The 26943-nt window shown below is 42.0% G+C and overlaps 1 long non-coding RNA gene across 1 annotated transcript in view; it reads right to left on the reverse strand.

The window, feature by feature from the left end:
• Positions 1-1528: 1528 nt before the first annotated feature.
• The window catches only part of LOC111096870, a 32652-nt gene continuing 7237 nt past the window's right edge, over positions 1529-26943 (reverse strand). The window contains exons 2-4 of the long non-coding RNA XR_005361615.1: positions 16697-16790; positions 2387-2468; positions 1529-2042 (exon numbers count right to left, since the gene is read on the reverse strand). This is a non-coding gene — a long non-coding RNA (uncharacterized LOC111096870). The remainder of the gene's footprint in view (positions 2043-2386; positions 2469-16696; positions 16791-26943) is intronic.

A 26943-nucleotide genomic window follows, 5' to 3' on the forward strand; every position in this document is an offset into this window, starting at 1 on the left:
GAAGAACATTCAGCTAGTCCCCAGAGTGTCTACACCCATCTATGCTCCCTCACATGACACACTCACAAGCTCTGTGACCCACTGAGTAACCTTCCCCCAACCAAACAAGGCAGTGCTCTCTTCCTGTTCCATCAGCACCTCAAAATCTCTGAATGCAGTTATCTTTTAAAAATGAGATAATTACATGTAAAGCACGTAGAACAATGGCTGGCAAAGAGTAAGCATTGAGTACGTCTCGCTCTAATTATTATTTTTGTCTCTGGTCTGCAGATGAATCTGCAGTGCCATTTGCCTCTTCAGATGCCAGTATCTTAATGCCCCTCCCCGCATGGCCAGGTCTCATCTCCTTTGAAACAAACAAACAAAAAAACTGAACAACAATAGCAATAAAACCCCCTAAGCATTATAATTGGATAGGACAAGGTATGCTATTTGGTGGCTTTTTAAAAATAAGCTCAAAACAAAACTATTCAGGGACATGGAAATTAATTTTAAATGCTTAAATGATAAGCAAGTGTAATATGAAGACCTTGTTTGGGTCCTGATTAAATAAACCAGCTGTAAAAAGATGCTTGAGAGACAATAAGGGAAATTTAATTACAGACAGGAATGCATGATACCAAAGTAGTGTTGTTAATTTTAGTAGGTGTGATAATAGCATTGTGGTTATGGGTTTGTTTTTGTTTTTTTTTAAGTCAATATTTTGAGAGATCCAGAGGTGAAATAATATGATGTCTGGTATTTGCTTTCAAGTACTTTGACAAATAGGGTTGCCTGATTGGCTCAGCCAGCAGAGCGTGTGACTCTTTGAGCACCATGTTGGGTGTAGAGATTAATTTAAAACAAATAAATTAATTAAAAAGTACTTCAGCAAATAACCACCAATCAAACAGCTGATAGTAATGGTTGCAAGGATGGATGATTGAAACCTAGACCCAAGGGGAAAGTACTGGGGTTGGCAGCAGTCAGAGGTTTAGGTGAGCTTGATTTCTGGGCCGCTGGAGCCTTGGGAGAGAGAAGCATAGTAAGGTGAGACCAGCACCATGGCGAGGACTGGAGAAAGAGGAGAGAAATCCAACAGTGACTGGAGGGCACCACCTCTGCTTGTGTGGCGGCATCCAGACCCTTTTGCCCCCAGCCTCTCCTTGGAATAAGCCAGCCTATTTCCAAAGGAACTAGATTAGAGTGGTCCCTGGCTACTGCTTCTACTAGACACAGAAAACTTGTAGGGAGTAAAAAAAAATAGAAATTACCACTTTCCCTAGCACCCAGTGCCCCCAAATGTCACGAATCTCTTAATCTTGCAGAAACAGTCATGGTGTGATTCTGGGAGGCTGGGGAAGAGCTGTCTCTGGTTCTCTTTCCTTTTTTAAAAAATTTTTATTTATTTATTTGACAGAGAGAGAAAGTGCACAAGCAGACGAAGAGGCAGAGGGAGAAGCTGGCTCTTGGAGGAGCAGGGAGCCCTAAGGCAGGGCTTGATCCTAGGACCCCAACTTCATGACCGGAGCCAAAGGCAGACGCTTAACAAAGACTGAGCCACCCAGGTACCCTCTGTTTCTATTTTCCTAAAATTCTATTCCAAAGGGGCAAGATCTTTCCTGTTTAGAGTCAAGAATGAAGCGTTACCATTCTTTGGTTTTGAGGGCAGCTCCTTTATCCTAATGCAAAAGGACCAAGATCACATCCTTCCCTCTCCTGCTGTTGAAAACTAGCGGACCACAGAGGGCCCTGGGTACCGGGAGAATGAAGACAAACTTCAATCGCCTGCTTTGCCACCTTCTAAGCACCACTTATCTGAGTCTCCTGGACAAATGGAAGCAGATGGAGAGGGCACAGCCTGGCCCATTCTCAGAAAATACTCCGGTGGAGGCTAAAGGAGCCCGTGCAAGAGGACCTACATTTCCATATGTGAATCAGGCGTCAGTGATGTCCCTTCTCTCCCAGGCTCTGTTCAGAAAAAATGTCAGGTGCTGAGCATATCCACAGCCACCAAGGACACTCCTTGCGTGCCACTTTTTCAAGTCTCGGTTCTTGAATTTCTGAAATGGAGAGACAGACAGATGGAGGCAGGGAGAGGGAGAGGGGATACCGTATTTGCCTCTTCCCACCCTGCGGCTTGGTAAGAGCTAATGATGGAGTGCCTGCACCTGGCCCCCTGGAGCAAGCTTTTTGCTGAGGGAAGGCCACCATTTTCCTCAGATGACTTTTCCATTCATCTGATTTGGGGAAGTATAGGGGAGTTTTGTTTCCTTTCTATTAAAATATATCCATTATATTATTTTTCTGACTCAACTATATCTTTAAAGAAAAGCTGGGTTGTATTCCCACCAGCACTTTAATAATGTTTCAAATGGATTGTAGTAAAATCATGTTCATCCTTTACCTGCAGTCAGGGGAAAATAGACCATCTCGTTGTGGATCTTCCACTTCCTGCCAAAAGTAGGAATCTTGTAAAAACGCTGATCCTGTGTAGGCCATGAGAGAGTATTAAAAAAAATAGGACCTCACCCAGAAATGGCAGTTGTCCTTTTGTCTTAATAACATACTTCTTCATTTCTTTGGGGACTTACACCTCCCTACCACATCAAGTCCTACTGAGGCTGCCCATCACCATGCCCCATCTCTCATCTGGCGTCACTGGGAAATACGCCCAACCAAGTTGACCAGTCCAAAGATGTCATCATTCTAATCATTGTCATTAATTCAAAGGTAGGCAAATAACCCAAGTGGACCAAACAGGGCTGTCAAATGCCGGCACAGCACAATCCAGCAGAGCTTGTCTACTCTTCATTGATGTCCTTGTTAGTTTGAATGGATGGTCCAGTGGATCCCTGGCTCTGAGGTCAGTTCACACTCTTGGTGCCCAGAGAGTAGCTATAACCCGAGGGCCTTCCTGCCTAGGCCATATGCTAACTAAAGCATAGTCAAAGGTTCCAAGGCAATGGAAGCTCCTGTGGTTGGTTTATCAAAGCCAGGCCTCAGACAATACTTTTGGACCTGCTGAGGTCAGGATGAACCAATTCACCTAAGGACACAGTGTCCCAAAAGAGAAACTCAGAAAAACAAAAGAAGGATTTGGGGCTGATGTTCTGGCTCTGTACTATGACATAAAGATCCTTAAAGAGGATAGACTGTCATCACTTTTTAAAGTAACTACCTCAGGGCCACAGTGTTAATCCCTACCATTTACAACTGCATGCTTTGGGGAATAATAATTTCTCCAGGACCAACCTGGTTCAGCAGTGGTTGGCATGAAAAATACCCTAGGCTTTTCTCTAGGGCAGAGCAAGAAATCGGATTCCCAGATGGGTTAAGACTTGGGTGCCTTTCAAGTTGATGGAGTGGTGGTGAGGGTGTGACGTGGGGGAAGAGTGCCATTTTACTGTCACTGGAAGACACGGTCTACAGCACTGAAGGGAGGCCACTTTGACATTTTACCAGTTATATGTGGAATCTTGTGTCGAGCTTATTTGGCACCACATTTCTACTTTATTTTTGAAAGTACTCTTTAGAAACTGGCACCTAAGGCAGCTGTCTGTCTGCCCTGACCCTCAATCCAGTTCTGAGTCTGTATGATTCCTTCTCTGCACTCTCTATGCTTCCCCAACCTTCTTTAAATAGGTCTTGCTATCTCCCACCATGGGGGGGGGGGGGGGGGGGTTGGGGGCGGGGCGGGCAGGCAATGGATTGAGATAGGAACAGAACTTTGCAGATAAAGGCTAATCTGCATTTGAGACTCTTAGTTGGGATTTGTTTGGGGCCTGCTTGCCCTCCGACCTGTCTCCTGACACTTCACTCCAATAGGCCCTGCCAATGGTTATATTGCCTCACTTAGACTTCTCTGGATTTTTGATCTTATAATGCTAATGAAAGCTTTATCCAATTTATGACATCTTACTAATAATAATGTTGGCGTGCATGGCCCTTATTGTCTTCCCCTGTGATGAAATAGTCTATGATTCTAGTTGGGACTGATTTTTACTCAGTGTTCCTTAACCAGAGGTAAACTGTTTCCTTCTATCTATCCCGGTGGCCCCCTAATTTGTAGAAGTTTAAATATTTTCCTGTCAAAGAAAATATCCCAAGTATAAAAGTGTGACTTTTAATGGAGTGGGTAAATTTGTTTTTTTTTTTTTTCAGAGTGGGAAAAATTAGAGAGAGAGACAAAACATGAGAGACTCCTAACTCTGGGAAACAAACAAAGGAGGTGGGTGGGCAGATGGGGTAAGTGGGTGATGGGCACTGAGGAGGGCACTTGATGGGATGGATGAGCACTGGGTGTTATATTATATGTTGGCAAATTGAATTTAAATTTTAAAAAATGAAAAAAAAATTTTAATGTAAAAAAAGAAAAAGAAAAAACTGGAAAAAATAAATAAATAAAGTGTGACTTGTGTGTGTAGGGAAACAGAATGGCATCCAAGTTAGACTACTTAATTTATTTTTTAAAAATATTTTAATTTATTTGAGAGAGAGAGAGAAAGAATATGAGTGGGGTTGGGGGAGGGGAAGAGGGAGAAGCAGACTCCTTGCTGAGCAGGGAGCCTGACTCTGGGCTTGATCTTAGGACCCCAGGATCATGACCTGAGCTGAAGGCAGGTGCTTAACCAGCTGAGCCACCTGGGAATCCCCAAATTATTTAATTTAAACATGAAATCATATTCCCTTGACTGTGTTTTGCTTTACCTTTTGGACACACAATACCAAAAACATGTCAGAGGTCAGTGGTAGTCATCTGAATTCCCTAAATGGAGCAATTAGCTATTAAATACTATTTTAAGATATTCTAACATGAGAAGGCAGCAAAAACTGCTTTCAGGCTCTGCTTTCTGAACCACAGCAAGTAAAACAGATTAGGATTCAAAAGAAATAGAGCCATATTCACTTAAGACATGCAGAGTGAAATGGCCAGGAATTAGCGTCAGGCACAGGCAACATCATTCAGTGAGATAGAGTGACCAACTGTCTTGGTTTGCCTGGGGCTGTCCTGGTTTTAGCACTGAAAGTCCCACATCCTAGGAAACCTCTCCATCCCAGGCAAATTGGAACATTTGGTCATCTTAAAATGGGTCAAGTCACAGACTACAGGCCATGGCCAACAAAGACTGTCCAGGCATGTATTTGTCTCAATATCTTTGTGCCTTAGTAAAAGAAGAGTTAAAATCCTAAACCTCCCACTCAGAATTGCTAAAAGAAATTGCCTCAATTCATCGCTAGGCAATTTGCAAATGTGAGATGCTATAAAATTATAAATAATAGCTTGAAAGTGATTTTCATGCAGCTAGTAGACCTTACCTGGCTGACGCCAAGGTCTTGCTGTGTAACTATTAGAGCTTTCCCTATGGAGAAAAATCCAGCCCATTGTGAGTAATTTTACATTTCTTTCATTCTTGCTAATGCTAGGCCACCTCTCAGGACAATACAGAGCAACCTTGGCTCCGATTTTGTTTAACCCAGCTGGATGCAGTCAAATTATGGGCTTCTTTTTGGGTGGAGCATATTTTTGTGGGCTGTGGGAGACCTGTAATTTTTTTTTTTTTAATGCAAAACCATTTATAGCTTTGGGTGATGTAAAATCCACAGGGTGCCTACAACAGTGTCATGCAACCAAAGGGCTTCCCGCATGATCCATCTGGGACACAGTGGAGCCAGGGCCTCACCCAAGTCTCTGCCCACCCACTTTCCACATCTCCTGCACTGGTCCGCCCTGAGGCAGGGCAGCAGGCTGTGGAGCCTTTTACTTCTTTCGCTGCCTGTGGCTCAGAGGTTTCAATCACCAGCCAGGTTTTCTTTTTATCGAGAGAGCTATTGTTTGATGCTGTGCATTCATCCATCCATAAGTACCTCATACGTCTGACTGCTAGCTCCAGAACCATGGCAACAGCATAGTTTTGTGCAAGAGTCCTAGATGAGAAGGAAAACCTCATTTTTAGGCAAAGCTCTGTCATAGCCTGGCTGATAAATCACAGGCCAATTGCCCAACCTATGGGACTCCCGTTTCCTCATCTGTTAAACGAGAGGGTTGGATTAAATTAGCTGTAAAGCCTTGCTAGCCTCTGAAGTTCTATGATTCAATGCAAGAGGGCTAAGTGGTGGGGAATATAGGAAAGAGAGGGAAAAGATAAAGAGATGCAGGGCAAAGTTGATATGAAGCCAGTGCCTTGTAGAGAAAAGGTGGTTAGGGTGAGATCCTCATGCGAAGGCCTAACCAACTACCATTAGAACACAAATCGCTGCCATTCTGTTCTAAGGAGTTTGCTGGGCTATGATGGGATTTTACTTCCCCTCATCATCACCCTCACTTACAGTCAAGGTTATACTCAACCACCTTCCACTGGGGGTGACACAGAAATTACCATGAAGTCAAAAAAGGTAACGTTAAAAAATTAGTTCTAAAAAGCAACTCAGAAATCCATTAAACTGAATTCCATTTTCAAATAGCTTATTTTCTCAACACAACTAAACAACTGCACTTGTACAGATCTGAATTAGTAAAGAGCCTTACAAATGCAAGTTCATGGAAGTTATGACACATGGCATGATTGCATGGGGAGGAAAGAAGGAAGCAGGAAGCAGGAAGCAGAAATCCTCCCCATCACTTAGACCAGCCTCCACCTTGGGCTCTACGGTTCTGGGTCCATCGTTCTTCATTTTAGGATTCCAGGAATTCTACTTTACTGGGATTTGATGACTTCTGTGATTACAAAGGATCTTAATGGAAGCAGACACCAGAGGAATATCATTTGCCACCAGAACTCTTTAGTTCCTGATGTTATTTTATTAGTGGGCCTCAATTACTGCTACTCCCTTTACCCAAATTAACTTCTTCCATGTAGCCCACAAGGGAAAACAATAATATGTTATCTACCCCAGATTCTTTCATTCTGGGGTCCCCAGAATCCCAAGGGATATGCACAATAGTAACAAAAATCTGAGAGCTGCTTTTGTAATTTCATTTAATTTTTTAAAGATTTAGAGAGAGAGAGAGAGCAGGGAGAGGGGCAGAGGGAGAGGGAGAGAGAGAATCTCAAGCATACTCTCCACTGAGCCCAGAGCCAGATGTGGGACTCGCTCTCACAACTTTGAGATCATGACCTGAGCCAAAAATCAAGAGTCAGGCACTTAACTGAGCTACCCAAGTGCCTCACCTCCTTTTTAAAGATTATTTTTTTCATTTTATTTTTTTTAAAGATTTTATTTATTATTTGACAGAGACAGTGTGAGCACAAGCAGGGGGAGCAGTAGACAGAGGGAGAGGGAGAAGTAGGCTCCCTGTGGAGCACGGAGCCTGACAGATGGGCATGAGGCTCCATCCCAGACCTCTGAAATCATGACCCAAGCCGAAGGCAGATGATTAACTGAGCCACCCAGGTGCCCCTACTTTGGTCATTTTAAAAGTTGTAGCGATGATGAATTTGCCTGAGTCTGTTGCCTCCCTGAACCTTTGAATGTTTGTTTGTTTGTTTGTTTATTAAAGATTGTATTTATTTATTCATGAGAGATACAGAGAGAGAGAGGGAGAGGGCAGAGACACAGGCAGAGGGAGAAGCAGGCTCCATGCAAGGAGCCCGATGTGGGACTTGATCCCGGGACTCCAGGATCATGCCCTGGGCCGAAGGCAGGCACCAAACTGCTGAGCCTCCCAGGGATCCCCTGTATCTAACTTTATACTCGCTATACTTAAGGAGACACATTGAATGATGCCAGGAATTTACTCAAGTCCAATATCCACTTACTGTTTCATCCCACAATGGCTACCTTTATAACCTTGACCCTCTCATCCCTCCAGGTATCACCCTTGACAATTTGCATTCAGTACCTATATATTTTTTTGTCTTTTATTATGGAAAACTTTATATGGATGGATAGATAGATGCTGGGAGACAGAGATAGAAAGAGACAGAGAGGAGACAGTATACTAAAACCCCCATGTAGTCATCACTGAATGTCCATATTACTCACTCATTTGATGCCCAGAAGAGGTCATTTTAAACACCCTGCACCTTGGGATCCCTGGGTGGCGCAGCGGTTTAGCGCCTGCCTTTGGCGCAGGGTGCGATCCTGGAGACCCGGGATCGAATCCCACGTCGGGCTCCCGGTGCATGGAGCCTGTTTCTCCCTCTGCCTATGTCTGTGCCTCTCTCTCTCTCTCTCTCTGTGTGACTATCATAAATAAATAAATTAAAAAAAAATAAACACCCTGCACCTTAAACAATGAAGTTATTTTTGATAATTTTTATGAAATGAAACAAATAGTAACAATGGTCAGAGTAGAATTAGAATTGCAGGCAATGAATTTTCTTTTATTGCACGTCATATACATAATTGCGGCAGTAGAAAGGATAAAATAAAAATAAAATCAATAATACAATACTAAAAAAAGGTATAATATTTATTCAATAGTGTTTATATCTACCTAGCAGTCTGAGCTTTGATCCTTTGGTTATAGTCTGATATAGTAATATAGTAATATGTACATAATTGTCCAGTAACTAATAAGTAAATATTAATAAAATGGAAATGTTTATAAAAGGTTCCCTTTAGGCAACTATTAAATAACACAAATGTGATATTTTATTTTCTTGGTTCATTCTTCAGTTTTAAAATAATTAACAACCAAGAAAGGAAAATACATTTCAATTTTAAAAATATTACTTGAAATCAGTAAAATGAAAAAAATCAGTAAAATGGTTCACATATGAATGAAAATTTCTACTTGCCAACAATAGTATTACACATTGCTGTTCAGTCTCTGTTTCACTATTTTCAATTTTTAGCACAAATAAGCACTCCCAAAGGTCACATAGAATAATTGAATTGAAGTCACTCAAGTTCTTTTTCTACTCGCACAATCACTACGCTATCCTAGTTAATTTCAAATCCACTTTTTAAGGGCAGGAACAGGGTTAAAAATGTGAACTTCAGCAGAAATGAGCTCCTGGTGCCAAACCAGTACAGATTTTATTAGTGTTTTAAATTCTCTGCAGATCAGGAGGCCTGGGTGGCTCAGTGGTTGAGTATCTGCCTTTGGCTCAGGGCGTGATCCTGGGGTCCTGGGATCAAGTTCCTCATCAGGCGCCCTGCGAGGAGCCTGCTTCTCCCTCTGCCTGTGTCTATGCCTCTCTCTGTGTATCTCTCATAAATAAATAAATAAAATCTTTTAAAACACTTCCTTACAGGGGATCCCTGGGTGGCTCAGCGGTTTAGCGCCTGCCATTGGCCCAGGGCGTGATGCTGGAGTCCCGCGATGGAGTCCCATCAGGCTCCCTGCATGGAGCCTGCTTCTCTCTCTGCCTGTGTCTGTGTGTGTGTGTGTGTGTGTGTGTGTGTGTGTGTGTCCCATGGATAAATAAATAAAATCTTTAAAAAAATAAAATAAAAAATAAACCTTAAAAAAATTCTCTACAGATCATGCACCCCTTTCCTGTCTGCACCTAGGGTGAACTGCTTCCACCACCCTTCCATATGTTCTAACAGTCTGGGCACTATGTTGCATAGCTGCTCCCGTCTATCTAGTAGTGGCTTAGGGACCATGTTCTTCTCATTACTCTGGCTCCAGCCAGGCCAGTCTTAACTTTCCTCTGTGTCCAGCATCCCTGGCTTAGTTCACATTAACTTTAGATTGGATCAGAAAATTTCACTTGGGCAATTCTGCAAGTGATTTTTTTGCCCTTTTGGAAAGGACTGCTCTTTATTTATTTATTTTTTAAGATTTTACTTATTTATTCATGAAAGAGAGAGAGAGGCAGAGACACAGGCAGAGGGAGAAGCAGGCTTCATGCAGGGAGCCTGATGTAGGACTCAACCCCGGGTCTTCAGGATCATGTCCCAGGCCGAAGGCGATGGTAAACTGCTGAGCCACCCGGGCTGCCCAGGACTGCTCTTTAATAAAGCTATTTTTTCCTTTCGTTTTATTCAAATGGGCCATGTAAAATAGAAAAAAAAATTTTTAGTTTTATTAAGATTTAATTGGCATATAGCATAAATTTAAGGTATACAGCACAATAACTTGACACACAGTGTGAAATGATTATGACAATAAGTTTGAGCTAACATCCATAACCTTATATAGTTAGAAAAAAATGTTTTCCCTTGTGAAAGAACTTTTAGGATCTATTCTCTCAGCAAGTTTCAAGTATAGGATATAGAATGTTAATCAGTCATCATGGTGTACATTGCATCCATCCTCCATACTTACTTACCTTATTTCTTTTTAAAGATTTTATTTATTTATTTGTTTGTTTGTTTGTTTGTTTACTCATAAGAGACACAGAGACAGGCAGAGGGAGAAGCAGGCTCCCTTTAGGGAGCCTGATGCAGGACTCAGTACCAGGACCCCGGGATCACAACCTGAGATGCTCAACCACTGAGCCACATAGGTGCCCCACTTACTTACCTTATAACTGGAAGTTTGTACCTTTTGACCACCTTCAGTCAATTTCCTTGACCTCTGGTAACCACAAATCTTTTTTTTTTTTTTTTTTTTTTTAGATTTTATTTATTTATGATAGTCACAGAGAGAGAGAGAGAGAGGCAGAGACACAGGCAGAGGGAGAAGCAGGCTCCATGCACCGGGAGCCTGACGTGGGATTCGATCCCGCGTCTCCAGGATCGCGCCCTGGGCCAAAGGCAGGCGCCAAACCGCTGCGCCACCCAGGGATCCCTGATCTTTTTTCTATGAGCTTTTGTTTTTGTTTTTTTAGGTTCCACATGTAAGTGAAATCATACAGTATTCATCTTTCTCTGTTTGATTTATTTCACTTAGCAAATGTCTCAAGTTGCATCCATGTTGTTGAAAGTGGCAAGATTTCCTTCTTTTTTATACCTGACTAGTATTAGAATTAGAATTAGAATTAGAATTAGTATTTTATGGCTGAATAGTATTCCATTGTATAGATAAAGAAGTTTGCTTCTGTAAGACATTACTGAAAGCTTTGAGAAGCAGCCACCATATCCATAATCCCACTTGATATCTTTTTACAAAGCACTCTAAACCTCTCATCTTCGTAGGCATATTATCTGGGTCCCATGAGACAATGGGAAATAATTTAACCAAGTGCTTGACTACCTTCTGAAAGGGTTGCCACCTTCCCCTGGAGAAAGAGGGGAAACTAGCAAATTCAATTCAGCCATTCCACATTTCAAGAACTGCTATTTTAAATTCTCTGAGAGTATTTATGAACTGGAAAAGACATCAAATGGAAAAGAGATTAACTCAGAGGAGTTTGGGTCACAGCTGAGACATAGAGAAAACCAGTTAAAGGCTATGATGGGGACAAAGACAGATATAAAGGCAAAATAGACCAAAGAGGTGACTCTTTCAGGAAGTCTACTAATTTGACTCCTCTTCCAGCCAAGAGTACTTCTAAAAGTACTCTTTTAGATACTTGTTCAATATTTCTCCAGTGGGACAGAAATATTTTTAAAATTCCATTTGAGATTGCTGTCTAGTTTGGTGAGTATATGATCAAATTACATTTTCACCAGTTACATAAAAATTCTCCTGTGAAGATCTGCATTAATTTGCACCATTTAGCCAATGTATTCCATTGATTTTTTTACTGCTTCCTTATTAATTGGTGCCCTGGGCATCTACTCAGCTGGCACACTCCTTAATCCAGATTTTGATCAGGATAGAAGAATAAGTAATTAGAAGCTGAGGGTGGGAGAGTATGATAAAGCCTGGTGGACTATGGGCTATTGCCTTATTTTCTGTTTCTGTTGTTTTTCATTGCCTTTTGTCATTGTTTAACTATTATGCTCTCCTTTTTTTTATGGCTATACTCTTTAAGTACCCTTTAAGTACCAAAGTAGCCAATTACATGACAGCTGTTATGTAGACTGGAAAGTTCTGCAACCCAATGTTAGTTTTTTAAAAAATTCCTTCAGGGAGGGAGCTTTAGATATAGGCAGTAGTAAGTTAGTGTTTGGGATCCAGAATTAATTTGATATGCTTTATCAGCCAGTTCCCATAATCTAGTATAAATAGCATTCATTTGCTATACTGGCTGTATACAGGGGAAAGGGAAAAACTCATACTTTTATGGAATTTCTAGACACTGACTCTGTAGTGGGTTGGCTAATGACCCCCAAAATTCATGTTTACCTGGAACCTCAGGATGTGATCTTATTTGGAAATAGTGTCTTTGCAGATGTAATTATAGGGATCATACTAGACTAGCATGGGACGTAAATCCAATTGAAATACCTTACAAGAGACAGAGACATAGCAAAGAAGGCTATGTGAAGATGGAGGCAGAGATCAGACTTATGCAACCACAAGCCAAAGAATTCATGGAGCCAATAGGAGCCATCAGAAGCTGGAAGTGGTAAGGAAAGATCCTCCCTTCAGAGCCTTCAGAGAGATGTTAGCCCTGCCAACACCTTAATTTCTGACTTCTGGTCTCCAAAACTATGAGAGAATACATTTCTGTTGTTTAAAGCTGCCAAGTTTGTGGTAATTTATTATGGGCAACTGTAGGAAACTAACATAGCCTTCTAACTTGATGCTAACCCCTGAGGACACCAAAACTCACTGTAGTCCAGTCCACCAGGGGTTTATAGAGCACAGGAAATATGATGTTTTGGCTCAAGTCCACCCCATAGTGAGCCCAACAGGTCCATGGACCCATTATATGGTTATTTCCCAAGTTCCTAGTGTATAATAGAATAGGCATGCTAGGCAACTGATAGAATCACTACATTGCCTTTGGGACCCATGGACTGATGGCTATTTTAGTAGCAACAGTTAAAACAGTTAAGAAAAGCATCCTGGAGCATCCTGTTCTAATAAGAATAGTAAATGAAAACCAATATTGCATCCTCAGGGAAATTGTCAACTCTAGTAACACCATCACAGACTTGAAAGATCCCAAGACTGTGATTACTTTTACATTGTCATTTAACACACCTTTTTGGACTGTGAAGAAGTTAGGTAAATTTTGTTGTTTTTTTTTTTTTTTTTAAGTTAGGTAAATTTTGGAGAATGATTGTAGATTATCATAAGTCAATCAGGCACTTTTTGAAGTTGTTTTTCCAAATATATATATATATATATATATATATATAATATATTTATATATATTATATATATATATAAAATATTTATATTGGAGCAAATCATCTCAGACCCTAACTCCTAAAATATAGCTATTGATCCAGTGAAAGCTTTTTTACTCTGTATCAATTTACAAGACCCACCAGCAGCCATTTGCTTTCAACTGGCAAGGATTTGCCTCAGGGCTACACGAACTTTCTTGCTTTCTGCAATAATCTAGGCTAAAGATACCTTAATCATCTAAACATTCCACATAAATTATGATGCTCCGTTAATTGGTAGCATGCTAATTGGACCTGAGTAGCAGAAAGTAGCAAGCACCATGGATACCTTACTTACATACCTGTATACCATAGAGTAGGAGGTAAACCTCATGGAAATGCAGGGGCTTTTTTGGTTTTAAAAGCACTATGTATCATTTTTGATGTGTTACCACAGCCCATCTACTAAATAACCCAAAGATTACCAATTGTGAATAGTACCCAAAGCAAGAGGAGGTTCTACAGCAATTTTTGATCATATAACCTAACAGGTCCAGCCATATTCAAAGTATCAGTGGCAAAGAGGGATGCTTATTTTTGGCAAGTTCTAGTAGGAGAAACACAATGCAGACCTCTGGGGTTTGGGAACAAAGCTATGCTCTCTTCTTCAGATAACAATTCTTTTATTTTATTTTATTTTATTTTTTTAAGAAATAGGGCTACAGAACCTTGGCAGAGACATTCAGGACATCAATGCAAAGCAAGCTACCCATTATGAACTATGTGACATCTGGTCTGGCAACTTGCAGGTTGAGAGTATGCTCACCAGCAATTGATCAGCAAGTGAAAATAATATATAGAAAATAGGACTCAAGAAGATTCTAAAGACACAAGTAAGTTGCATGAACAATGCCTTAGACTCCTACACCACCTAGTCCTGTGGCCTTGCCCCCTCTTCCTCAATATATACCTATGATGCCAGTGGGAGTTCATTGTGATTCACTGACTGAGGGGAAAAAAACTCAGGTCAGTTTTATAAGTGGTCACACTGTATTAACCAGAGGTGAGCTGCAACGTAATAACCCAAATCAGATGCATGTTAAGACAGTAGTAAAGGGAAATCGTTCCAGTGGGTAGAAGAAGTACATTAGGTTAACCACTCCATCAGGACTGGAAATGGGATAGTGGATTGATGGTCAGGAAATTGGAAAGGATAGGAAGGAAAGATTGGTGACAGAAGGACTGGAAATGATATAAAGAGGGATGTCTTGAAGTGGGCACAGAGTAAAGATGTGTGTTTTGCTTGTATATGCTCACTGCATAGAGGTTATCAAAAACTCAAGATGATAAGTTGACCTATTCCGTGGATCTCAGCCAGACACTCCAGTGCTTAATGAATTCATGTCCCAAGTAGTCATGGCAACAGGGATAGAAGCAACTCATGGACTCAACAATATAGACTTCCTCCCACTGAGGTTGATACAGCTACTGCCACTTTTGAGAGCCTCACCTGCCAACAGTGAAAACCTACACAGAGTGCCTGGGCAGGGGGTCAGGGGGGAACTATCAGCCACCTGGACTCATCAGCCACCTGGACCTTCCAGCCAGCTGGCCAATCTGGTAGCAGATTCATTACATTGGAACTTTTCCATTATGGAGAAAGCAGGAAAAGAATAGTTAAAGTCAATGAAATCATAGTAAAAGAAAAAATTACTGCATCTTGCATCCCCTGCCAAAAAGAAAGAAGCATGACTTTTGGTTCTGCCCCTTTCGGTTCTGGAGGCAACACATTCCACACCTAGAAATGTTACTCTAGGTAATATACCTGGTAACACCAAAGGCTTCCAATTTCTTAATAGATCCCAGAGCAGAAAAGAGCTCTATAGCAAGTCCAGGCCATTCAGCAATCAGCCCTACTACTTCAGCCACATGATTCACCAGATCTCAGTTCATGGGTTGCACTGGTGGATTTTCCTTAGTGCAGTGAGGGTTTATGGCAAGCTCTAGAAAAAAAATCACAACACAGATTTCTAAAACCATGGAGTAGATTTGTGCTACATCAGAGAATTATGTGTCCTTTGCGAAATAGCTAGCTAGGTGTGTAACTAGGTCCTTGTGGCAATGAGACCCTTAGCCCTGAGACATGAAGTAACCATGACTTTGAAACTGCTAATGAGCTGGATTCTGTTCACCAAGTCATAAAGTTAGGTTGGCCTAGCAAAGTTTATCATAAATTGACCATAGTATATCCAGAATTAAGCCCAAGCAGGACTTGAAGGCATAAAACAGTTGTGTGCCTAGATAGCCTAGACCCCATGTCACTCCCTAAGTAGTTGCACTGGGTTGAACCCATGGCCATTTGAGAAATCCCACACGATCAGCTGAAAGACCTGTCCTAGCTTGGTTTATGAATGGGTTTGGGCTGTGGATATTTAAAGGGTAGCCTTGAAAGACAGTGAGTGGTGCAGTGAGCACTGTACCTAGCCATCCAGTTTGTATGGTAGGAGAAGTGGCCTAGTGTGAAAATACATGCATTCCCAGGCAGTGATGTCTGGTCAAGAGAGTAGAAAGAAAAGAACCGAATGATCAGAGACAAAGAGGTCTGCCATAAAGGCACATAGATGGATGCAGCTGTGGGCACAAAATGTGAAGATTTTTGAATCACACATTCACACATTAATGCCCACACTGAGAGTGAGGGTCTCCTTAAATATTGCACTCATAGGCATCTCTCTTGGCTCACCACAGTCCCCACTCTGTTCAAAATTCACCATACTCTATTGCTGAAGCCTGTATGGATTCAAGTAAAAAGGAATAGGTGGATTGTAGCAGAATGTGCTATGTTTTAAAACTGCCACACAGACCCTGTTCTTACCATGGATGATTTAATAGTCAATGTCAATATTTTTCTTGGAAATGACATATGAAGAGGCTTCCATTCCATTCCACAGTGAACAAATGGACCCTGAGTGAAAGTATGCTAGTTTCCAAAGAGAGAAGTTTGTGATGCCCAGACCCAACCTCAGTATAAGGTTTCTCCCAACTACCATGAAGGATTATAGAAAGCATACTTCTCTCCAGTTCTCTGGTTTATTATTCAGATTTAAATTTCATAAATGGAATGAACATGACTGCCTATAAAAGTGTTTCATGGGCACCTGGGTGGCTCAGTTGGTTAAGGGTCCAACTCTTGATTTCAGCTCAGGTCATGATTTCAGGGTTGAGAGATTGATCCCCAAGTCAGGCGTAGAGCCTGGTTAAGATTGTCTCTCTCTCTCTCCCTTTGCCCTCCCCACCATCACTCTCTTAAAAAAAAAAAAAAGAAAAGAAAAAGAAAAGAAAAGAAAAGAAAGAAAAAGTGTTTCAATGCATCCATATTGAGAATGTCTTAGATTGTATTCTTGGTAAGATGAAGATTAAATCATCTTGAGTTTGACCCCTATAATAAAAAGTTCTCAAAAGGTGCTTTTTTAAAAAAACAAGATTTTATTTTTTTAAAGTAATCTCTACACTCAACATGGGGCTCAAACTCACAACCCTGAGATCACGGTTTGCATGCTTTTCCAGCTGAGCCAACCAGGTGCCCCACAGAGTGTGCTTCTTGATTTAACAAAATCTGGCATTGGTAATAATGAGGTGATATTGTTAGACTTACCCTCTACTGCTTCCTTCCACATGTAGATGAGAACTTAACAGGAACATGTTCTGGTTGCTCCTGTTACTGTAGGTAATCCTGTGTCTGGCCTCACCTACAAAGATAAGTATAAAAGGTATGGAAGTGCTAGGTTGCCCTGGAGAGGATTCTATCAAAGCAATCCATTAATGTGTCAATCCAAACAACAGAGATGTAACAAATGACTGAGACCATGGCCATCCTGGGAAAGCTAAATAGTAATAAGAATGGTTAACATTTATTGAATCCTTACTATATGCCAGGCACTTTTCTAAGCACATGCTTTGTCTCCTTTGAACTCCATAGTTCCCATATCAGGAAGTTCCGTATTATTTTACAGATGAGAAAAGTGAGGCTCAGGTTGAGCAAATTGCCAAGAATCAGTAAGTAGCAGAGTTGGAATCACAATGCTGTTTTGTTTCTTCGAGGGGTGAGCTAGTGGTTGGGGGGATGGGGTAACTGGGTGATGGGCATTAAGGAGGACATGGGATGGAATGAGCACTGAGTGTTATACGCAACTGATGAATTACTGCAAACTACATCTGAAACTAATGATGTACTATATGTTGGCTAATTGAATTTAAATAAAAGAGGCAGGGCAGCCCTGGTGGCTCAGTGGCTTAGTGCCGCCTTCAGCCCAGGGCCAGATCTTGAAGACCCGGGATCGAGTGCCACATCAGACTCGCGGCGTGGAGCCTGTTTCTCCCTCTGCCTGTGTCTCTGCCTCTCTCTGTGTGTCTCTCATGAATAAATACATAAAATCTTTAAAAATAATAAATAAATAAGGCAAACTGAAGAAGAAAAAAGAAAAAATATATACATATATAGGCAGCCAGGCTAGAAGTAAAAGAGATCCAAAGAATGGGGTAGGAGGATAGCGGGATGAAATAGGTAAGATCAGGTGACTCAAGAAATGAAGTTCACAAGCACTAGACATGTAAGAGCCATGGGTATCTTACCAGGTCGGGAGCAGTTCCCGGGAAGCACTGCACCAGGCAGGAGCTAAGGTAGGCTCTAAAGTAATAGGTCATAGAACCAGTATTATACAAGTCCAGAGTGCACATGGATGAGTGTGGCATTACCATATTGCTCAGGTGTGAACATGTTCCTCCTGGGGTATCTTAATAACAAAAGACACTCTGGAAGCTACATTTAGAGATACTTGGCATTGTGGGCTGTATCTTAGAGCCCCTAAAAAATAATGTTTCTTCTTTGGTCTAACAACTACTGAACTGTTTTATTTTATAGTTCTGATGTATGGTTGATACACATCAGAAATTACTTTGTATAACCTAAGCCTTTGCTGGTTAAGTTAACACAGAGAACATTCGAGTTACTAAGTGTTCAGTAGCATTTACTTATTTTATAAGAAGTTGTAAGGGGAGCCCAGGTGGCACAGTTAGGTGTCCAACTCTTGCTTTTGGCTCAGGTTGTGATCTCAGGGTTGTGAGATCAAGCCCCGAGTCAGGCTTCGTGCTAGGTACGCTGTCTGCTTAAGTTTCTTTCCCTCTCCCTCTACTCCTCCCCCTCTGCACACGCACTCTCTCTCCCTCTCTCAAATAAATAAATAAATCTTTAACCAACAATAAAAAAGAAGTTGTAAGTTTGCCCTCCAACAAGTTAGATTGGCATCCAGCCTTACACAATAGTCAAGCTCTTTTTAAAAAAATGTATAAATTAAAGTTTTTGGTAAATTAAATATCTTAAATATCTTCTGAATCCAACTGATTAATTCTTTTTTGAATTTTTAAAAAAGATTTTATTTATTTATTTGAGAGGAGAGAGAGACAGAGACAGAGCATGAGCTGGGGGAAGGGGTAGAGGGAGAGGGAGAAGCAGGCTCCTCACTGATCAGGGAGCCCAACATGGGGCTCGATCCCAGGACCCTGAGATCATGACCTGAGTCAAAGGCAGATGCTTGACCGACTCAGCCACCCAGGCACCACCCCCCTCCAAGTGACTGATTCTTTAAGAATATCAAAGAACACTGCTTAACTTTTTTTTTAAGGTTTCATATTAGAAGTCATCTTAGAGTAGGGAAACATCTGTACGGGCTTTCTATTTTCAGTTCCACCATGTTCCAGCCCCAGTGAATTAGAGATAAGGGAGAAAGTCACAGAAAGGTTATCAGGAAGCCGGGTTATCTCATCTATTTGCTCAGCTCTCCCCTGGCACCTTTCAGTGGTTGCTCTTGCCTGAGCATTCTCCTCTTTTCCATCTGCTTTCCCCCTGCCCCACCACATGCTATTGGAATGGAAACACAGAAGGCATTTGGCTGAAGGTTATTTGGAAAGGCCGACTCTAAACCACAGTGGTGACCAGGTGCTTAGTGGCAGCCAAGCTACATGTATGGAAAGAAGTGGGACCAAGCAGGGGAATCTCCATGCCCACAGAGGATGAGGTAGACACAAGGGAACAGGCATTAGCAGTCGGGACAATCCAGCTGGACTAACAGGTGGTGTTGCAGACGTGGGTGGAGTACACAGCAGGGATTTTGAGAACATGAGATCCATGGGTATCCAGACGTGCAGATAGTTCTCAGTGCTGGGCTGTCTGGAGCTTAGAGCAGGCACTTTGCATGGGCCATATGAAATAGTTGGGTACTCAACCTGGACTGGGGTTTGTCTAGGAGGACGTTCCCTGTCATTGGCCATCCTGATCTGTGAGAAACTGTAGGTGCACCAACAGTTCAGTGGGAGGGTAATACAACATCAAGATGGTTCAGCAAGTCAAAGATCAGCCACTGAATATAGTCATAACAATTCAGATATATTTTTAAGTCAGGATTCTTTTTTCCCCTTTGGCCGTCTTAGCCTGCCTGGGTATCTTCGGGGAGACCAGTCATCCATGTTTGCCATAGCTGCAAGGCTGTCTGAGCAGTCTACAGCTCAGTAGGCATGGAGGTGGACCTTTGGGGACTCATCAGAATCCTTCTTTCTTTTCAGAAGGTAGCTGTCAGGAAACTGATGCATGGACCTGGAAAGCAACCCAGGCATTCTTAGCAATACTTGGGGAGAGGTAGAGAAAGTGGGGAAAAGACAAAGCTGGTTGCTATTCCAGGTGAGAAGAAACATCTGTATGTGGTAGTCCCAGACCGGTGAGGTCTGTGACACTGAGTGGTATGGCTGTGCTGTGAATGCCATCACCCAGACTGTGGTCCCAGTTAGATGACAGGTAGGGAATTGAGAGTCTCAGGTATAATATCGCAAGGGGTCCCATGAGACCAAAGACAAAAGAGGCTATATCTCTTATGTATTTTTTTTTCCTGTTTTTCAAGAGAGAAGGGCAGAGGCAGAGGGAGAAAGAGAACCCCAAGCAGGCTCCACGCTCAGTACGGGGCTCTATGCAGGCCTTGACCCCATGACCCTGAGATCACTACCCAAGATGAAATCGAGTGGGACACCTCAGCGACTAGGCCATCCAGGCACCCCCACATCTTACAGCTTTAAGAATGCCGTAACTTGGAGATCTATAAAGCCCTAAGTCAAGCAGAGGGATAGATGGAGGGAGGGGCAAGTGAGGTAAACCTGAGAGGAGAGTTTGGTGATCGAAGCCAGGAGGCAAACATGAGGCTGAGAGTGAAGCTGAGGCACTCTGGGTCTCGGTGCGGGTCAGTAATGGATGGATGGGGTGCGCACACCGGGAGGCAGGCTGACAGGAACCCGGGGCTGGTTCTGTGGAGCTGCCTGAAGAGTGATGTCAGGTCAGGCCACTATAGTTAGAGGCACACAGACAGAGGAGCAGAATAGAACAAACAGCAGTCAGTTTCGTGCTGTTTTCATCCGGTTGAAGACTAATTTCCTAGTCCCAGAGGTGGAATGGAGAACATGTTCTTTTTCCTCTAGACAAGTGGTTTTCAAAGGCAGATAAAGACACCAATTAAAGGTAAATGCAAAAGTGGTTTTACTGCTGCCTCTCAGCCTCCAGATCTGGTGGGCAAGTCTGTCAAGTTCCCTAGCACAGGGGAGGGTATGGTTTACAGCTCCCGCCACTCCTGGCAAGGTGCAGGGCATGCTGGCGGCACAGGGGATTGCAACCCCAGCCCCTGACGAGCCCTCCAGACAGCCTGTGTCCACCCCCCCGCAATCAGAGAAGGGCCACAGTCCGACAGCAAGGTACAATAGCTTTACCAGGAGCAGGCCCGACAGAGTTCCTGTTGTATTAGCCCAGGCCACCAGAAAGAAAACCAGAGATCATCTTCTCCATGGAACTAACCACGTACAATCTTTGCGTTACTGAGTGCAGCTAGGTATTCTCAGCCTGGGTCACCATGCATAGGATGACCACATAATTTATCTTTCAAACTAGGTACTTTTAAGAGTGAAAGGGGGCCTATGACATCAACTAGGATTTTGACGTCACAGGCGTAAACGTGGGCATCTCCAGCTAATCGAGGCCTAGACCTACTCAACACATACACAGGAACCCAGTCCTCTCTATGTTATGACTAAAAGCTAATCATGCTTTTGAAGTCAAACATAAGGTTTGAGTGTAAGGTGGGATCGCCAGGTAAAATACAATTTTCCCTGTTAAATTTGAATTTCCAGTAAATAAAATAATTTTTATTATGAATATATGCCCAAATAAAGCATGATGTATACTCTCACTAAAATTATTCATTGTTTATTTGAAATTAAAATTAAATTGGGTGTTCCATATTTTTATTTGCTACTGGCAACCCCAGTCTAAAGTCAAACCACAAAAAAATAAAATAAAATAAAATAAAATAAAATAAAATAAAATAAAATAAAGTCAAACCACTTAAACTTATGTTATATGCTAATCCCACCACAGCACTTACATTCAAGGTTGTCCTCCGGTTGCCAAAAGGAGAAAGTAGAGGGTAGCATCTCAATTAATCAGTCACCTGAGCTAATGCAATCAGGTTCCCTCAGTTTCTCTGGACCAGGAATAGGCTGGGCCTAGGATGGGGTACCTGGGGTGAGCTGGGCCAGCAGGTGACAGCGCCCTCCCGGAGGACAAGAAGCTGAGTGGAGAAGCATATTCTCTCAGCTTTCTGTTCACTTTTCCTTGATTTATGCTCACATACGTTAGAATCACCACGGGAGCTTTACAAACCCAGTAATGTTTGGGCCCCACTTCCGACCACTTCCCCATCTCTAGGGGCAAGGGTCTGACTTCCACGGACTTCAAAAGCTCCCCAGGTGATCTGAATGTTCTAATAAGGACGGTTGTCCTGTGCCCTCACTCTGAACCCCGTGGCCTCCAGTTTTGGTTGTTCGATTTCCCTCCTTTGAATACTGTCTTGGTAGTATTGGCTATTTTGTAGGCCAGAAGACATGCCCAGAACACACGTTCTGTGTCAAAATGGTGGCACAGATGGGATTGACTAGAAGGACTTCTTGTCCCTGCGGAACCTTGTCTCAAGCTGACTCCTGGCTCTGTCCAGGCCTTGCACCTGCTCCTGCCTCTCTTCAGCTTTGGCCTCCCCTGTCTTATTCTTCTCTGCTCACAACAAATCAATTCCCAGTTTGCGGCTGGTCTCCCCTTCTCTAGCCCATCCAATGGCTGTCTTCTTTGGCTTGGACCAAGGACCCCCTCTAATGAATGGTCCCTGCAGACCATGATGATGCTATTGGCTGTATTGACTGCAGTTTGGGGCTCTACCTCTCACTGGTTTCTGCCCCCCTGGATGGGGGGGGGGGGGCAACCCTCAGATTTTAGAAAATCTGGACTTTGCATTTCCAGAAAAGGAATTGGTGGATTCCCCCCATGGTGGTATGTCAAAGTGCTAATTTCCCTCTGACAAGCTGGCTGAGTAAACAGTGGTTTGCTTTCCAAATGACAACAGGAAGGAAGGGCCCGACAGAGGCATACTGCCTACGCATCATTGAAAATTGACTCTCCTGCTCTCTTTGGAATTTGACCCAATGAAGTTAAGTGAGCTTTGGGCAGTGACCAGCCCAGAGTTCTGAGCAGGATATAGCAGGAGCTCTGGATTATTTATCAGGTACCCACAATGTGCCAAATACTATGCTATTCACTAAGTGTCTACAGGTGAATAAAATAGATATGGTCCCTGGAGACTATAACTCGCAGCATTGTTATGAATACTTGAAAATTTGATGAACACGAAGGAAAACTAGGATGCAAATAGTGAAGCAGAAAGACAGTAACACACACGCAGTGCATTTTCAGTGTAGCACTCCACGCAGGGGACAACCACCCCGCCCCACCTTCTTGGAGGTGCAAAGCTACACACTCAAATTCCTTAATCAAACAATAGGCTAGTGCAAATGGAGTTATTTCTTAGACCCATCTGTTTACACAGCAGCTACAAATTTGTTTAGAAAGAATCCCCACCATTCACAACTGTCTCCTCGACAGATGCTCGAGAGCATTCGTCTCTCGTCTCACCAGTGGCAGTTCAGTCAAGAGGAGGGAGCAGGTTTGAATGTCTGCAGCTCCAGGAACTAGACATGCTCAGTCTCTGTCTGCGCCCAGAGGCTCCTCTCCCCAGCTCCCTTCTGAGGAACAACAATGATTTTAGAGGCATAACAAGGAGGGCTTGCATTGAATTATTAAACAATGGGCATTGAAGATGTGTTTTCTCTGACCTCCTTACCTCTGGCTTTTACCAATCAGTGTTTTCTGGTACAGAGGCACAAATAACTGTCACACCCGAAGCAGATTATGTTCTCCTTTTTGTAATATTTTCCATACTTATTTAAAACCCTTGCATTTTAAAACATGCAACATTGGTAAACTTTAAAACATCACATGCGGTCCTTTCATTTTCTGAAGTGCAACATAAATATCAAGGAGCACAAAAGCACTAGAACAAAGCACTGCTTTGTTTCCAAACCAAGCTCCCTCCAGATTCGGGTGGGCAGCCAGTGGGAGTCTGAACTCCCTCCCCCTAACTCCAGCTCCCAAGACTCATTGTTCTAAATGGTAATATTAACATGTCCCATCTTCATTGGAGGGTAACATCCCATTACTGTGTTCAGTTATACATTTTCTCTGGCATAAAATAGGAGAGGTAACCAATAAAATAATGAGACAGGTTTTAAACAAATAAATAAGAATGTATACAACTCAATGAGCATTGTGCTTTTGAGATAGCCACTTTAGAGGTCAGCATGTTTCTAGAGCTGATGCCATTGCTCGGAAGTCCTGTGGAGTGCTCATTTAGGTGTAGCACAGGGCAAAAAACACGAGCCTCGGAGGCAGGTGCCCTGGCAGCAAGTCAACTTCTGCCACTTTTGAACTATGGCCTTGATCAAGTTCTTAACCTCTCTCTGAGCCTCAGTCTCCTCATTGGTAAGACAAGAGAAAGGGCACAAAAAATGTATGTAGCCCAATAAGTAGCTTTTAATATCATAATTGTCACTAATGCCATGTTTTTTTGAATTGCATTAAAAGATCCTCTACAGTGATTTTGGGGGGAAAACTCTAAGTCTTTAAAATCAAATTAGAAGAACAAAAATGAGTAATAAGTGGCTGGAAATTCTAGTTTTGGGGGGAAAACATATTTGCTTTTATAGTCACGAGCCTAAAATTTTATGTGGCTCATTAAGTGGCTCTGAAGTCAACTCCAAAAGATGTTTCCAGAATGTTTGGCAAGACCGATACTCTCCTTAGAATTGTGTGAGGGCTCCCTGGGTGGCCATTTTGAAGTGGGTACAACTCCTTTGATCATCTAAGCAAGTTGCATGGTGTTAAAAAAATTCTCTTTGCTTTATAGTCATGCCACATATCTAGATCCTGTAAAAAAGCCTTAATTATTGCAAATCTGCCTTGTCATTTCCTCTACGTCCTGACATACATCTTCCCTTTTTTAAGCTGTGGTATGTAGTAACCAGAGCTCCCCCTCCCTTTTTAAAAAATGTTCTCCCTTTTAATTTTTGAAGCTTTGTAACTGAAAAGGAAAATTAGATCCAATCCCCTGCTATCAAAGCTACTATCACTCCTTAGTTTCAGGAGGCTTTCAGGTTTCCATTTTCCTTGTCTCACCCCAGATGCCTGGCATACGCGATAGCAGAAAAAACAAAATCTGTTGCATTTTTGGAATGTTATTAATGCATAAACAGCCCAGGGATTGAGACAGCTAAAATAGACACACACACATACACACACACACACACACACAGAGGCGCACACTTACTTTTTTTTTCTTTTCTTTTCTTTTTTTTTTTTTTTGAATCCAGGGAACAAAAAGCAAAATTGTGCTTGAAGAACTTTGGAAGAATCATCGAAATGCATTCTGATCTACTAATTTTCCTCTGACTGCCACCCACCACCACCCAATCTCTATTTCCTGATAGGAAAGCCTCTTTAGGTATTAGACAATGATATTACACAATAGAACTATAAATCCGATGTTTGTGTAGAATTGAAATGGCCCTGCTGAACGCCACCCTTCCTCCCATTAGCAACATCAGAAAGGGAGTTAGTGAGGGGCAAAATCATCTGTTTGTATCTCTGAGTGGATTTTAAAATTGTTTTCCCTGGGGTCTTCTAGGGTTTTTAAATACGAAGGTGTTCATCCAACTGAAAAAAAATTTTATGTCTATAAGCAATTTAAGATTCAGTCTGTCTGGCGATCCACATTGTTTTAAAGGATGAGAAAATGCAGTACTAAATGTGAATATGTATGCTGTGTAGGGGAACTTCTGAACCCTTCACTGTCATCTTGAAGCTTTTATGATGGAAGCTTCTGACAGTGTTAGATTGTAAAAATCATTCTCTCATTTTTGGAACTTGAGACATCTCTCTGAGCATAACAAATGCAAGATCACAAATAAAGGTGTTTTGACCTCACTAGAAGATATATCTTTAACACAGACAATTCTACCTCTCTAATAAAATTGTATTTGCCTCTTTTCATTAGTTGGTCCTATCTACCCATCCCCTTCTCTAGTGTTGACGGGATTTATCCTCTACAGTCAGCATGGTTGGCAGCAACAGGGCTGTGTAGATGTAGCTGGCATGGTCAGGAGATTGGTTATGGGGAACCAAGCAAATAAATAAGCATATTGTGGATAATGGGAGCCAGGTTTCTCACTGTTGGACAGCTCTGTATCTGAGTTACAAACACAGAAAGGAAGAAGGCTAGAGTAAACCCTGTGGTGCTAGATTGGAATTGAAGATATTTGTGTGTACTCCTGGTTTTTAATGTAAATAGATAAATTAGACTTATGTGTTTTTATGTGTGTGTATATGTGGATATATACTTACATAGGCATACATGTGTAAGGACATCACATCCCCACCTATCAATCTATTCTATTCTATTCTATTCTATTCTATTCTATTCTATTCTATTCTATTCTATTCTATTCTTCTATTCTATCCTATCCTATCCTATCCTATCCTATCCTATCCTATCCTATCCTATCCTAACCTATCTTATTCTATTCTTCTGTCTGTCTGCGTAATTTCCTAGCTCTCTCTACACAGCGTCTGGAAGTAAAACATCCAAGTAGCAATGAGCATACCTGGCATCCACATCTTGGGTTCTAAATATCATTAGAAGGGATCAGATCTGTTAAAAGGAAACAGTGCTACTTCAAGAAATGACAGAGTCTAGGGCATGGTAGGCTAAAAAATAGCCCGCCAAATACTATTCATCCACATCCTGAACCCTGGAATCTGTAAATGAAACCTTAGTGGAAAAAAGATCTTTGCAAATGAGATTGAGTTTCTCCTCAAAATGAGGAGATCATCCCGTATTCTCTGGACGGGCCCTAAATGCCAATACAAGTATCCTTATTAGAGAGAGGACAGGCAGGAAAGAGATTACAGTCAGAAGAGGAGAGAATGATGTCACCAAAGAGGCAGAGACTGGAGTGATGTGACCACAAGTCAAGGGGTGCTGGCAGCCACTGGAAGTTATGGAGGGGACAACAGAAGGGTTCTTTCCTAGCGTCTCCGAAGGAACATGGTCCTGCCATTTAGATTTTAACCCAGTGATACTGATTTCAGACTTTCAGCCTCCAAACTTATGAGAGAATAAATTTTTGTTGTTTTAAGGTCTAATTTGTTATGGATAATTTGTGAGAGCAGCCACAGGAACTAATATAAGTGTTAGGACAGTGAATGATGAACCCAGAACATCTTGTTGTGCTAAAAAGCGAGGTAATGCTCTGGAATGGTTAGGGCATATCAACCAGGACCCAGCTTGAAGGGTCTCCCATTGGCCAAACTGAGGACAATTATGAATCCAAATAAACAAAAATTAAGAATAAAAATAAATATCAAGATGA

The sequence above is a fragment of the Canis lupus genome, chromosome 7, assembly GCF_011100685.1.
Source record: "Canis lupus familiaris isolate Mischka breed German Shepherd chromosome 7, alternate assembly UU_Cfam_GSD_1.0, whole genome shotgun sequence".
NCBI classification, from domain to species: domain Eukaryota; kingdom Metazoa; phylum Chordata; class Mammalia; order Carnivora; family Canidae; genus Canis; species Canis lupus.